Source organism: Chrysochloris asiatica, unplaced genomic scaffold (assembly GCF_000296735.1).
Source record: "Chrysochloris asiatica unplaced genomic scaffold, ChrAsi1.0 scaffold00146, whole genome shotgun sequence".
In the NCBI taxonomy this organism is placed as follows: Eukaryota; Metazoa; Chordata; class Mammalia; order Afrosoricida; family Chrysochloridae; genus Chrysochloris; species Chrysochloris asiatica.
The window spans coordinates 5,968,958-5,982,851 of NW_006408664.1; the positions used below are offsets into that span (position 1 = coordinate 5,968,958).

General features: G+C 38.2%; 1 pseudogene; it reads right to left on the reverse strand.

Annotated features, from left to right (window-relative positions):
• Nucleotides 1–5,072: 5,072 nt before the first annotated feature.
• LOC102833169 lies at nt 5,073–6,454 on the reverse strand (annotated as a pseudogene).
• Between the last annotated feature and the right edge of the window lie 7,440 nt (nt 6,455–13,894).

Consider the following 13,894-nt stretch of genomic DNA (forward strand, 5'->3'; position numbering starts at 1 on the left):
CGGAGCGGCTGGTAGTTTCGAACTGCTGACCTTAAGGTTCGCAGCCCGATTCGTAACCACTACGCTACCAGAACTCCTCCAGATCTTTGCACATTTCATTATAATATGTGACTTTGTCTTCTTGAGCTGCCCTTTGAAAATTTCTATTCAGTTCTTTTACTTCCTCATTTCTTCTGTTTGCTTTAACATCTCTATTCAGGAAAACAAGTTTGAGAGTCTCTTCTGACATCCAACCTCGTTTTCTTTTCTTTCTTCCTTGTTTTCCTAATGACCTGTTGCTTTCTTCACGTATGTTATTACTAATGTCTTTCCACAATTCTTCTCGTTTTTGGTCATTAGTGTCTAATGTATCAAATCTTTTCTTGAAGTGATCTCTAAATTTAGGTGGGATGTATTCAAGGTCAGATTTTGGTTGTCAGGACTTGAAAATTTTTCTTCAACTACAGCCTGAATTTGCATATGAGCAGTTGACGATCTGTTGCACAGTCTGTCTCTGGCCTTGTTTTGGCTGATGATATGGAACATTTCCACAGTCTCTTTTCATAGATGTAGTCAATTTGATTTCCATATATTCTAACTGGAAAAATCCAGGTGTACAACTATCTTTTATTTTGTTTTAAAAAGATATTTGCAATGACTGTGTCATTGGTCTTGGAAAATTCTATCATGCAATTTCCAGCATTACTTCTATCACTGAAACCATGTTTTCCAACGACTAATCCTTCCTCTTTGTTTCTAACCTTTGCATTCCCATCATCACTGGCCTGTCAGTTTGTCACACTGTGGTGATTTGCATGTTACTCTGATGCTGGAAGCTTTGCTACCTGTATTTTGAATGCTGTCAGGGACACCCATGGAGGACAGTTGAGCCTCTAGACTAAGACAGACTCCAGAGAAGAGGCAGACTACTTTCCAACATTTAGCCACTGAAAATCTTATGAATAGAAGTAAAACACTGACAGATAGCAACAGAGTATTGAATATTGAAATATGATGAATAGTGCCAGAGTATTGTCAGATACAGGGCCTGAAAATGAGACCCTTATGTTGGAAGGCACTCAAAATATGACTGGAGAAGAGCTGCTTCCTCAAAGTAGCATTGACCATGAAGAGGTGAATGGAGTAAAGCTTTCGGGACCTTATTTGCTTATGGGGCACAAGTCAAAATGAGGAGAAACAACTGTGAACATCCATTAATAACCAAAACATGGAATCTATGAAGTATGAATCTAAGAAAATCGGAAGTTGTCAAAATGAAATGGAACACATAAAGATCATAGGCATCATTGAGTTGGAATGAACTAGTATTGGCCAGTTCTGAAAATCTGAAAATCACATGGTTTACTATGCCAGGAATGACAAATTGAAGAGGAATGGAGTTGCATTCATCATCAAAAGGAACATTTCAAGATCTATCTTGAAACATAATGCTGTCAGTGATAGGATAGTTTCGTGGTGTGGTGCTGTGGCATAAAACACTGGATCATAAGGTTGGTTTGAACCGCAATGTCTGTGGTTCAAACTTACCAACTACTCCTTGGAAAATATATACAGGGCAGCTAAGAGTCATCACTTAACAACAAGCACAACAACAAGGAAGCCAATTAATACCACTCTTATTCAAAATTATTCACCAACCACCAAAGCCAGTGATGATGAAATTGAAGAATTCTACCAACTTCTTCAGTCTGAAATTCATCAAACATGTAATTAAGATGTATTTGTAATTACTGGTAGACTTGCTTTTAGAGAAACCCAAATGAATGAAGACACACACTAAGTAAGGTAACATGTCAGATCAGAGAAATTTTCAAGGATCTATTAATGGAGTCAGAAGCGACTAAGCAAAAATGCACTATTGGCTGAATGGGATATGTGCTATGAATAACACAAAATTAACTGCTATATTGGTGGTGGTTGTGTGTTACCAAGTCAGTTCTGACTCATAGCGACCTTGTCTAGGCTTTCTGAGGCTGTAAATCTTTATGGGACCAATAAGCCTTTTCTTTCTCTGACAGAGCTACTGGTAGATTCAAACCACTGACTTGTGGTTAGTAGTCCAGCTCATAATCCACTACACTACTAGGGCTTCTTAAATTAACAGATGTGGAAGGGTTCAAAGAAATAAAAGTTATTTTCAATGTGGAAAAATTAGACTATTCAAGAAAGCAGGATAAAATTAGGACTTGAAAGATGAGTTGGAATTACATTATTTTTCTATAGGATTCAGAGGATTGTTTGCAGTGAGTTTGTGATCTGGGACTGAAAAATAGACTCTTTGATTGGAGGGGAAAGTAATTAACAGCTTGAGTGTCAGCACTGGGTCACATCCTAAAGGGGACGGATGTAGTGGTTGGGAACGCAGATTTTGAATACATTATTACATTTAACCCTCCAAATTTATAGAATAGATATGTGAAGACCAGTGGGTTAAATTAGCTACTAATGTCAACTTTCAAACCCAAATCTATATAGGGTCAAAGCTGGAAAGTGGATATAAACAAACTGGTGGAAAATGAAAAGTTAAACAGTATGTTATATGACAATAGTATAAAAATAATCTTCATTTTTCTTGTGAGGTTGGCACAGAATTGGACAGTGTTTCCTTCTGTTGTGTATAAGGTAGCTATGAGTAGGCACCAACTTGACACACCTAATAACAACAAGGAGAAAGAATTGACTCCATGGCATACAACAATGACCATAACTTTTTAAGTTTCAAATATGCAAGATGCCAACAATTATTTATAGTGCTATTGAGATCTATTCAGATGTAATATAAATATGAAAATGCAAATAAACGTACTATAATCCAGGTGTGAAAAAAAAAAATCTTCATTTTTCCCATGTTTGGGCTTATTATTTGACATAATGATAATAATAGAAAAAACCAACTGGCAGCATTGCTTAATAACTAAACTTGAAGAGCCTGAAAGACCTAGAAGGCAATAATGCCACTGGTTCTAGGACACTGCATTTTTTTTTTTTTTTTTTAAAGTTTTTATTGTGAACTGGGTAATAGTTTACATGGGAGAACATCGACTTTACAGCATTGTTTCATTGCAATGATAACAATCTCCTCTGTGCATCATCATTCAACAGTATTTGCTTCCATTCTCCATTTTGTTTTGTTTTTTGGGGGGGAATGTACACAGAAACATTCAGGAAAATATAATAAGTTGAACAACCAAAGGGCACATTCTGCAAGCCTGCCTCCTGGCTCCCAGCACCCAGTCCCTTTTTTTCCCATGAGTCCAGAGTCCTCAGCTGCTCCCTCTCTCCATTTCATTTCTGTCTCCATCTCTGGTGTTGCTGCTTTGGATAGGATCCCACACTCTGTGCTCTTCTCTCTTGGTGGTCCTAGGGTCCGGCTGTTTCTGTACTTCCCTATTTTTGTTACAAAACTTCTGATCCTGTGTTTCTGTACTGTAAGATTAAAAACTTCCCCATTTTTGTTACAAAACTTCTACCTTTACGGTTGTAACAGTCACATTAGTCATTATAACAATTATTCCCTATGGAATCATAAGAATCTTATCCCCATCTCTTTTCACCAGACCCATCTAAACAATATGAAAACTATCCAGTGGGAACTCTATATTGGAGACTCTATATTCTATATTGGAGGCTTTCATAACTGAAGCACCATAAATGTTTTTATACTTGTTACTTACTCCAGGAAGGAAGCTCAGTTTTGTTAGGAAAAGGCACAAGTTGGAGTATTTCCTGTGGTCATTTACTTCCTCAGTCTTTCTAAAAACAAACAAACATAACACAACCTGTAGTCATCCTTGTACTCCAAGTGTTAACAAATATGTCCCTCTGGGAAACAAGCTGTTTTGGTGCTGAGACCCACCCTAGTTACCTGCCCTCAAGGTGAGGTGTTTATAAAGGTTGTGTCACTTAAGCATAATAGTCAAATTTTCCTTTTCTGGAAGTAAAGGGAAATTTCAAATGTTCAAATTAAAGTAGTAATTTGAGCCTTAACCCAAACCATTTTCTTTTCATGTAAAGGTGAAATTTATAAGTTTATAGTAATCGAAATCTCAGTTTTCTACTCCCATTTTCAATACTTTTTGGTTAAGTAAAACCCAAATCAGGTAGGAAATCATCTTTGACTTAGTTTTGAGTAATCTTTACCACCTAACTACACAATTTGCAAGCAGTTCTCCCTCCTGAGTTGGATTTAAACTTGCATTGAGACATCTGTTCCTTTCATCCTCAACTTTTGCCAAAAAGTAGAAAAATATCTGCTGTGTTTTTACACAGAAAGATTAAATTCTCCAGTGATATTTTAAACTCTCAACCTATATGCACTTTAGGATGTAAAATAGCAGTAATGGTTTAAACAAAGACTCAGACCCAGACCCAGACCCAGACCCATGATTTTGAGCGTTTTTTTGTGGAAACTTGGGACTTTCAGTATAAATGTAATTGGGGATTTTCTGTTCAATCTCAGGCTTTTCATTTGATTTCTCATCTTTCTAAGCAGTATCTCTAAAATTCCCTTGTGCACACAGATGTGAGTGCCTCTCATTGGTGTGGCAATGTTATTTAACAAAACTTATGTTACAGGAATAATTCTATTTTAATAGGGTGTGGAGTACTAGTGTATACACAAAGCCATGTATATTTTCATTGCAAAAACCAAGTTAAAAAATTGTTTTTCTTTTTGTTAATTGTTTAAAATTTTTCTAGTCATTTGGGCTCTTTAAAGAAGCTGTTTCTTCCAAAGAAACAGGACAAAGTCAGGTAACAATGCTTAAATGAAACATTTAAATGTTACATTTATTAGAGTTGTGCCTTTTTTTTTTTTACCACATTGGATTAAAGAAATTTGTCATGCTATGGGACACTTTTCTTCTGTCTTCCATCTTTTTCTGGTAGTACATATATGTATGCATAACCAATTGACTACGTGTGTCAGGTAGAGACACAGGTACGGAAAGCTCCTAGGCTCGTGTATATAACTATTGCTTTTACCCAGTCTGCTGACTCATGGCAACAGTTTCCCTAGCAGTATGCCTCCCTTTTCTTTTGTAGAATCAAGTATTTACTATTTTACAAAAGTACTAAACTACTTGGATTAAATATTCTGTCCAGAGGGACAATACTGGGCTTTGCTTTTCTTCATTTGTAGGAAGTTTTAGGTCCTTGACAGAAATAGCTGAACTGTTCAAAATTTGCTTCAGTGCACCGATATGTGATAAAGGAAAGCGAAGTCCATGAGACTCTGTTTCCTCATTTCCCATCATGTGTACCTCTCTCCTATTCCTTAAGGAATGATAGATGTAAACCATCTTTTCTTGAATTTCATCAGGTGAATCCTGATCTGGCCCTACTGTGAAGACAATGTGCTCTTGAAACTGAACTCTCACTATGCTGTCCAGCCGTGGTATTGTTCCACCTGGTGTTGAAAGCTCTGCTCCATCCCCCACACGGTAAGGTGGCAGTCTGTTCATAACAAAACTCTTCTTCATGTCTCATGAAAGCACTTATTTGGTACCCTCCAACCTATCTGCAAGCATCCTCAGAAAGCCACTTAATCTTGTTTTAACAGCTGTGGTCTCTACCTGTAGAAGCAGCTGCCAGGGTAAGCTAGCCCGTAACTCCATGTCTTCCTTTGCAGTATCAAACGCAAGTCCAGAAATGGTATCCAGAGGGAAATCTCCCCATGAACTGTTCTGGTAGGTGCTAATGGTTACATGAGTGGAGTGGACCAGTTCTGGAGGAGTGTCTGCTTGATGAATGGTCCCTCTGGGAAAATAGAACAAATCTCCAGGCTTCAATGTGAATGCATGTGTTGGCTTCCCAATCCTGTCCTTGGCCTCCACGCTCTACTCTCATGCCAGGGGCACAGTGGGCTGATAGAGGCTCTAGTGTTTCTCTCCCTCCAGCTGCAGGATGAAAATCTCAACATCATCATTATGGGGGGAGGGAATGCTAGTCTTTGAGACCCCCAGGGGATTAGCTATACATTTGAGCCAAACAACTAGCCAAAGTAATATTCCAGCTTCTCCTGGATCCTCCAAAGCTTGTCCTTAAATGGCAGTCTGTTCATTTTCTGGTCAAAATCTTTTCTCAGAGGAAGAAAGTGAGTTTTGCCATCTTTATTTAAAATCTTCTTCTTTCTATTGACACATCAGCAGACATTTACGTCTCTTCCATAGTGCATACCCTGGCTACACAGACTCTTCAGATCTGTCAACCTGAACAGCGAGCGGTAATAGGTGGTCAGTACAGGGTCATTTCTCTGAATGAGAAGAGGCTTCTGCTCCCAGAATTCCTTGAAAAAAGTCTGTGTCTTGATGGGTGAGAATAAATTTTCAAAGAGAGCACTGGGGCTGCTAAAGTTCAAAGTGGAATGCACACCAGCTGCCTCCTGCTTTTCCCACTTAGAAGGAACAAGCCCTTCTTCCTTCTCATTCCTTACAGGCTTTGTTTTCTTTGGCATCATTTAGTCTTCAAGACAAAACACTGAGGAAATGCAAACCTACCAGTTCGGCCTGGGACACTGCATTTTTAAGACAGTTAATGCTTATCTAAGTAAATGCTTATCTAAGTAAACACTAAAAGGCATTAAGACTTTGATTTGTATTTCATTTACATTAGCATAATTACATTACATTACATTAGCATAAATAACTTTGTGGTGGTGGCTGTGTGCTGCCAAGCCGTTTTTGACTCAGTGATTCTGTGTAGGGTTTCCAAGGCTATAAATCTTTATGGAAGCAGAAAGCCTTATAGTTCTTTCTCCTAGTAGATCTGAGCTGCTGACCTTGCATTTAGCAGCCCAACTCAAAACCCACTACAATACCAGAGCTCTTCTAAACACTTAATTTTGTTATTGGTGTTGTTAAGTACCGATGAGTTGGTTCTGATAGAGTCCTCATAGTGACCCTGTATAGGGTTTTTGAGGAGCGGCTGATGGATTTGAACCTTTGACCTTGTTGCTCAAGCTGACCTTTCAGTCCAGTGCATTATTCCATGGAGCCACACCAGGAGTCCTTAACACATAATGCTGTTGTTGTTAAGTACTGTAGAGTTGTTTCTGACTCATAGCGACCCTCCATGAGTTTCCAAGGAATGGCTGGTGAGCTTGAACCACTGACTTTGTGGTTCAAACCAACCTTGCAGTCCAGCACATTAAACAGAATAGATAACCTCACAACAACAACAAATTGGTTATTGACTTATAAAATGAAAGAAATTAAACTTTTTATTCTGTCAAGGGAAGACTGAGAGACAAAATTCCCCATTACTTCTAGAACATTATTATGTTCATTATTCATGAACATGTGTTTTTCCCTTTTTTTTTTTTGCAGGGATTTCCTAATATGCCACGGTGTTGGAGTATAATCCTTAAGGGTTATACTTTTTAATTTCCTGATAAATTTTTCGGAATGTGTCTCTTTTCTCCCATTTTACTAGTTTATTGTTATTCCCTTTGTCTTTTGGACCCTTTATTTTCTCTTTCAGCATCTTCTCTCCCTGTTGAGAACTGAAACTTAATTAGCCATTTTAAATGGGTTTGTTTTCCCCTCAAAATGTAATGCAATGTCTTCATTATCCAAGACAACCTTTACAATGTCTTCTTGCTATATATTTTCCACTTGGCATGTTAACAATGGAAGATAAACCTTTATGTTTGCTGTTTTTTATAATCACTGGTTTAGAGCCATGATTGCTAAGAGTGGCTGAAGATTAGATTTACCTGGGGAGATTTAAAATCCAGATCCCTGGACTCTCTTTTGGTGATTCTCATTCAGAGGATCTAATTCTAGTTCCAATGAATTCCTGGCATGTTGCTATTGTGCCAAGGATCAAGCTGAATGAATGAATAGTAGTTACTCAGGAGAAGCTTTTACAAAGATTATCTCTGGTGAGTTTCATTTTGAAACTTTGCAGTTTCCTTTTTATTTGTACTATGTCTAATTTTTTTTCTTGCTTTCTTCTTCATTACTTTTCTTTCTGCATATATCAGTAATGATTTTTATTGTATAAGATCCTAAAGCACACATCAAACTCTGATAGAAGTTTGATGATTTAATTAGCTGCATTTATTGGACTTATTGTTGTCATTATATGCCATCAAGTCCATACTGAGTCATAGCGACCTTATGTACAACAGAAAGAAACACTGCCCAATCCTGGGCCAGCTTCACTACTATGGCCACGCTTGAGTCCATCGATGCTGCCACTTGGCCAATCCATCTCGCTGGGGGTCTTCCTCCACCTTCTCCAGTGACTGGTCCCTCCTCACAATATGTGCAAAGTATGAGAGATGAAGTTTGGCCATCCTGGTCTCCAAGGAGCACTCTGGCTGCACTTCTTCCAACACAGATCTCTGGTTCTTTTGGCAGTCCATGGTAATTTCAGTATTCTCCTCCACCATAACTCAAATTCTTCTATTTCTATGGTCTTTCTTATTCACTGTCCAGCTTTCACATGCATATGAGGTTACTGAAAATACCGTGGTTTGGGTCAGGTACACCTTAGTCCTCAAGCTGACATCTTTGCTCTTCAACACTTTAAAAGGTCTTATGCAGCAGATTTGCCTAATACAATATGTCTGTTTGATTTCTAAATTGCTACTTTATGATAGTTGATAGTTGATCCAAGAAGAATGAAGTCCTTGACAACTTCAATCTTTTCTCCATTGATAAGAATGTTGTTTATTAGTCCAGTGGTGAGGATTTTTGTTTTCTTTAAATTGAGATGCAGTCCATACTGGAGGCTGTGGTCCTCGATCTTCCTCACTAAGTATTTAAAGTCCTCTTCACTTTCAGCAATCAAGGTTGTTTCATCTGCATTTTGCAGTTTGTTTATTGGATTTAGGTTCCCAATTATAAATTACTCACATATTCCTATATCAATGACAAATATTTATCAGGTAATTTACTATATGTATATATGTACTAGTCATGTTTGTGTTGTTGTTGTTAAGTGCCATCGATTTAGTTATGCCTCATACTGACCCTCTATAGGTTTTCCAAGGAGTGGTTGGTGGGTTTGAACCACCGACCTTGTGATTAGTAGTCCAGTGTTTATCCTATATTACCACACCAGAACTCCAGTCATGTTTAGTGCTGATGATATAGAGCTGAATATTGAGATCTGCCCTCAAGGAGCTCATGATTAACTTGATTTGTTACATTAACAAACCCATTATTACCTTGTTGTTGTTAAGGGCTGTTGAGTCAGTTCTGACTTATAGCAATCCTGTGTAGGGTTTTCAAGGAGCAGCTGGTGGGTTTGAACTGCTGACTGTGTGGTTCACAATCCAGTTCCGATCCTACAGCACCACATCAGGTGTCCATTATGTCCTTATGCTACCATATTATTGTTGTTTACCACCACTGAGATAACTCCAACACATGGCAACCTACCGCATAACAAAACAAACCATTGCCCAGTTCTGTTATCCTCACAATTTCTAGCAGGTTCAAGTCAATCGTTGCAGCTACTGTCCCAATCCACTTTACTGAAGATCTTCCATACCCTCTTTGGACCTCTACTTCACCAAATATGATGTCTTCCTCTAGTGACTGATCCTTCCTGATGCTGCTGTGCCCAGAGCAAGCAAGTTGGACAGTGTTCTGTTGCAATCCATTGGCTTGTTTTTAGAAATAAATATCCAGGCCTTCTTCCTAACCTGTCTTAATCTGAAAGTTCCTGTCTGCTATGAGCGACCCTGTTGTTGTTGTTATGTGCCGTGGAGTTGGTTCTGACTCATAGTGACCCTGGACAGGATTTCTGAGGCCCCTAAATCTTTATGGGAGCAGAAAGCCTCATCTTTCTCCCATGGAACAGCTGGTAGTTTCAAACTGCTGACGGTGCGGTTCGCAGCCTGATTTGTAACCACTACGCTAGCAGAGATCCTTATAAGTGACCCTACTAGTATTTAAAATAGGGTGGCATAGATTACAGCATTATAGCAACATGCAAGCTACCCCAAAAGTGTGACGAACTGATAAATGAATGGTGAATTATACTATTATTTGAAACAAAATCTTATCACTGGAAATTTATTAGATTTTTGTTTTGACTTTTATTACCCTATCTCTGGGGACATATGTTTATTGGTAAGGCTATGACTAAATCAGTGGTCAGTTGCTTAGGTTCGGTGACTTACCATCTGTGGCTGCCATATTGAGAACTCGACATGTGTTCCTCAATTGCCTACCCCAGCACAACTGCAGCAAAGGTGAAAAAACCATGACTTTGCACATCTCAAAAGTTTGGCTAACTATGATCTTCCTTAAATAAATGACTTTGTATTCTAAATTAAACTCAACTTCACTTGCTTATAGATTTCCAATGAAAGTATACTAGTTTTCAATTGAAGTGAACCCCATAGCTGTGAGAATTGTCAAGACAGAGGTTAACATTACTGAGTGTCCTAAAGGGAAAGTAATTTAGACATTTAAACACAAATGTAATCCTTTGTTTTTAAGCACAGGCTAAGTCAGGAATAAAGTAGCTCTGATAGCTTTATGAATCGGACTGCGAACCACAACGTCAGCAGTTTGAAACTACCAGCTGTTTCATGGGAGAAAGATGAGGCTTTCTGCTCCCGTAAAGATTTACAGCCTCAGAAATCCTGTACAGGATTGCTATGAGTCGGAACCGACTCCACATCACATAACCACCACCACCAAGTCAGGAATAAGGATCTTTATTTTTATACAAGTTCATTGCTCTATAGAAGATCCATTATGGGTAAAAACAAAACAGAAAAAAATGATCCCAGGTTTTAAAATTTGCTTTGGGCCTGTTGGATGAGGTAGAAACAAAGGTTTTCTATGGTTTTGAGAGTAGAGTTTAGGGAAAGTTGAAAAACATTAATGCACATTCTCCACTGCTCGTTGACTTTTTATTGATTTTTTTTTCTTCCAGTCATGTCTTAAATTATTTATCAGAGTTTATTGAGTGTGTGTCTGGATTTATAGACTGAGTAAGACTGTTCTTAAGTAGTTCAGAGCCCTGGGCAAAATGGACACATAGTCCAGCAGCAGCAACAGAGTGAGATGAGTGTGTAATGGAGATCTATTCAGGTAATGCGGAGCATGGAAGACAGCTGCACAAACACCTGGCTGAGGCAGGGTACGGTGTTAGAGGAGGAAACACTGGACTGAGATGTATAGAGTTGACTGAAAGACAAAGTCAAATAGAAAAGAGGGAGAAAGGCATTTCATTCAGAGGGAATAACACCAAATTCTCCCAAAAGCAAGTTGCTGCTTAAGTCTTGCTTAACTTTTCATCTGCCCTTTTCTTTACACCCTTATCAAAGATAGTGTAACCAGAGTAGCACATAATCCTTCAAGCTGAAAAGGTAAGAACAGAAACATTTTCTGCCTCCAGGGTTTGATGAAACCTCCTAAACAGGGTTTAGCCAGGAGGAGGGGAGGAGGCACACACCTGTTCTCAATGTCAATATCTATTGGTGAATCTACCATAGTCAAATCTCACCTAAGGCATTTCTTCTATAGAAATGTAACTTTAATTATGAAGGCATTATTATGGGGTTGCTAGTCCATGGCAGTATATTTTAAATTCATAGAGCAAAGGGAATTAGCGTTCCCATTGCAAAACACCCCTCATCCCCCAATGGTGTGTGACAGAATTTGCACCCAATAGTGATTCAACTAATTTCCTACCAGTAAGACATTTAGTCTATATCACTGTTACTTTGTCCTAGCAGAGGAAATGAGCCATCCATCTTTGTAGTGAAGGACACAGATCCATTAAAGCAGTGTTTACTGGGTACCTGCTTCATGCTGGGATAGAGAAGCTGTATGTGATGGAGTGTGGTAGAATTTTTACTAAGATGCATGCAAAATTCCTCCCATCCCATATTCATTCCCCATCCCCTTTGCACATGTGACTCTACCACTCCTCCTATCAAGAGGTGAAATCGGTTTATCCTCACCTTAAATTTGGGTTAGCCCTGTGGCTTGCTTAACTGGTAGAAGTGACATTGTTGTTGTTAAGTGCCATCAAGTTGATTCCGACCCATAGCGACCCTGTATAGGGTTTCCGAGGAGCAGCTGGTGAGGTTGAACCGCCGAACTTGCAGTTCACATGGCTTTGCTATCTGACGTATTAACCCACAGCGCCACACCAGGACTCCAGAAGTGACATTCTACATTCTACATTCAAGTTTATGCCTCAAGAGCTGTGATGTGGAGCTTGTGTTCTTGTTTTCTAGGAATGCTTCTATAAATGAGGAATCTTTGAACAGCTAATACCAACATTCAGATATTCAAGTCAGTTCCCACTCAAAGAGACTCTGTATAGTGTTTCTGAGGAGAAGCTGGTGGGTTTAAACCATCAATCTTGTGGTTAGCAATCCAGGGCTTATACTCTAGCACTGCACCAGGATTTCGCTATCCTTAATTGTTGTTGTTGTTTATGTGTCCTTAGTTTCTTCCTTTTTATTGTTTGGTATTCACCATCAGTCTGATAGGTGAAGCGATGCCACCAGAATTCCAAATACCGAAAGGGTCACCTAGGGTGGGCAGGTTTCAGTGGAGCTTCCAGACCAAGACAAACTGGGAGGTTCACTTCTGAAGATTTTTAATGTTGTCAAGGTGGCTCCAACTTAGATATTTATCAGAAGAAAATGTTGCCCAGTCCTATACCATACTCTGCACTTCCATGTTCTATTTTTTCATTCTTTTACTTTCAACCTGTGTCTTTATATGTAAACGGTATCTCTTGCAGATAGCATATAGTTATGTCTTGGATTTTTATTCAATCTAATAGTTTTTTCTTAATAGTAGTGTTTAGTTCATTTATATATTTTATTCCTTTTTAAAAAGAAAACAAGCTTTTAATTGTGAATTGAGTGAAGGTTTACAGAGCAGATCATTAGTTTTACATTCAACAAAATGAAAAACATGGAATGCTCCACAATTTGTATGTCATTCTTGTGCAGGGGCCATGCTAATCGTCTCCGTACTGTCCCAAGTTTAATATGTGTTCTGCTGAAGGGCATACTAGTCCATTTATATTTATTGTGATTATTAACATGGTTTAACTTAGGTCTGCCATTTTCCTCTACTTGTTATCTATTTTATTACCTTTTTTGTTTGATTGTTTCTCTGCTCTTCTTTTACTTCTTTATTCTGGGTTCATCAAATATTTTGTAGCATTCCATTTTCATTCCTTTCTTGTCTTTCTAGCGATAACTCTAATGCTTACAATATGCATATAATTGTGCATTTATTATAACATGTAATATATACAACATGATCAAATATATTTATTATAACATATCATGATATGTTGTTGTTGTTAAGTGCTGTCAAGTCAGTTCTGACTCATAGCGACCCTGTAAGGGTTTCCAAGGAGTAGCTGGTGGATTTGAACTGCCAACCACTGGTTAACAGTCCAGTGCTCACCCTACAGTGCCACACCAGGACTCCATAATGTACTTAGAGTTAATATAAACGTATTTAAAAACTATTCAAAAAAATATAGGGAACTTGTAACCAGATAATTCAATTTGCCCTTCCATGCCTGTGTTATTTTTGACGTATAATGGATGTATACATTATAAATGCCATAATACAGTTTCACAATTTTTGCTTTAAACACCCATGTATCTTTTAAAGAAATGAATAGGAAAAAATTAATAGAAAACTGTATCATCCTTTATGCTTACTCACATGTTTCATCTTTGTCAATGATCTTCATTCTTTCTAATTATCCCAAGTTATTATTTAATGTTATTTCTCTTCAGCCTGAATACCTTCCTTTAGGATTTCTTGTGAGGCAATGTGCTCTCAGTTTTCCTTTATCTAGTATTTTAAAGAAATTTGCCTTCATAGTTGAAGGAAAATGTCATTGAATATAGAATTTGAATCGACAGTTTTGTCTCCTCCCTTCT